Raw genomic sequence first — 1,579 nt, forward strand, 5'->3', positions numbered from 1 at the left:
CATGAATATCAGACAAATCAAGAAACTAAAAAAGATTGTTAAGATAAAGAAACTAGCGACGAAAAACAACAAGATGTTTGTGTGCACAATGAAGAAGACATCAATCAACTATAGAATGGCACTACCTCTTTTGCCTTGTCTTTTTTCCCTTTGTGACATTTCAATTTTTTTAAACAAAATTTATGCATATCTTTTTTTCTAGTCCTTCCAAAAGTAGTTCATCGATGAGTACGTCTCAAACCACCTATATGGTCAAGAGGCAAGGAATGTATTCATACAACACTCACGGTATAATCTTGAAGTCTTCCTCAAGAGGATGAAGGATGGGCGGGCAACCATCCATAGGCAGTGGCCTAAAGTTGCAAGGACCTTCGACATCAGTGAAGGCCCAATATTTGCCTTCCACTTTAATAGTTTTCTAGACGAGATTCATATGTCTATTTACCATCTATGATGCTACTTTACAAAGGTTTTAGATCTTGCATGTGCAACTTGGTCATGCTGTGTAATTGGGTAGCTAGGTAGTATATGCCTAGATGATGTTGTACTTTGATGTATTTCAATTATGAAATCCTGGTTGCCATAATACGAATATGAAATATATTGTGTGCTTGATATGAAGTGTCGATTTGATTATTGACTGGATTATAAATGATAGATAAATTAGGCTAATTGTTGGGGTTTCCTATTGCAGGCAGTTTGGCATACAACACCGTGAGCGATGACCTCAACAAAACCCACATGGTTTCTAAAAAGTTGGCGTGTTAGATAAGTGAACAATCACACACGACTTCCATCCAACAACTGTGTGCGCTAGGCCACCCTTTCACGAACGTTTTTACATAAAAAGTTTGTATGATGGACAACCCTATGCCAAACAGTTTCTTCTATGCACCGTGCATGATAGATAGCCCTAACACAGACGAAGTTATGCAGGAAACTGTGTGTGATGTGCAATACGAATGGATACGTATCTTTGGTATTCCCTGTGTGGGATGCTAAGCACATCTCACACGACTTGCCCAATATGTGTGTTTGTGATGACCCTTCCAATTGCACATGCTATATTTTTGTCCATTGTGTGTTACCGGGCGCATGCATCAGTGACGATTTATATGTGTCATGTGGGTTAGGCGCCCCTATCACCCACACAAGCAAGGTGACGGTTTAAAACTGCATCATGGAAAGGGAGTAAAACCGTTTATATAGCAGTCGCGTGCACTAGTGCAAGTATGGACTTTGGTAGACTTACCCGATCACCAACATGCCATTGAGGGTAAATGGATCTTTAAGAAGACAAATGATGATGGTAATGTCACTATCTATAAAGCTTGACTTGTCGCAAAGAGGTTTCCGACAAGTTCAAGGAGTTGACTACTTTGGGTAGCTCGGTACTAGTCATTTCCTTGATATAATCGACTTCCTTCTTCATACGAAATGGATTAACCAAATCCTTTGGATCGGGGGGGGGGGGGAGGGATTTTAAGATTCTCAAGAAATTTATCTAGCGTGTCCTTGACCTTGTAAACCATGGATGATTTGAGAGAGGTGATGTCCTCATTCAAATCATCGGGGGCGA

This window comes from Hordeum vulgare, chromosome 7H, assembly GCF_904849725.1.
Source record: "Hordeum vulgare subsp. vulgare chromosome 7H, MorexV3_pseudomolecules_assembly, whole genome shotgun sequence".
In the NCBI taxonomy this organism is placed as follows: Eukaryota; Viridiplantae; Streptophyta; class Magnoliopsida; order Poales; family Poaceae; genus Hordeum; species Hordeum vulgare.